The sequence below is a fragment of the Octopus bimaculoides genome, chromosome 10 (assembly GCF_001194135.2).
Source record: "Octopus bimaculoides isolate UCB-OBI-ISO-001 chromosome 10, ASM119413v2, whole genome shotgun sequence".
Classification (NCBI taxonomy): Eukaryota; Metazoa; Mollusca; class Cephalopoda; order Octopoda; family Octopodidae; genus Octopus; species Octopus bimaculoides.
The window spans coordinates 72,619,633-72,620,012 of NC_068990.1; positions in this window are offsets into that span (position 1 = coordinate 72,619,633).

Below are 380 nucleotides of genomic sequence, written 5' to 3' on the forward strand. Positions count from 1 at the left end.
CTCAATACTGACACAGCCAGGAACAAAAGTGGAAATAATGACAGGGAAAATAGTAAACGAAATACCAGATCAAAAACTACAACAGAACTATTCAACAACTTAGAAATGGCAAAGTCTAATTTTAGTTTGATGATTATGTTAAATTATTTTAGAGTTTTTATGTATGTTTGCTAAATGTTATGTGATAATATTAATATTGAAATTGCTCCATTATGAGAAATTGATGTTTCATGAAGCTCACACTAAATACTAAAATGCAAGCCAAAGACTAAATATTTTGACATACTGATATTGTCCACTGCATCAACACTAATATAACCTATGTCAGATGTAATCCTTACCACAATAAATAAATATTATATATATATATATATATATAT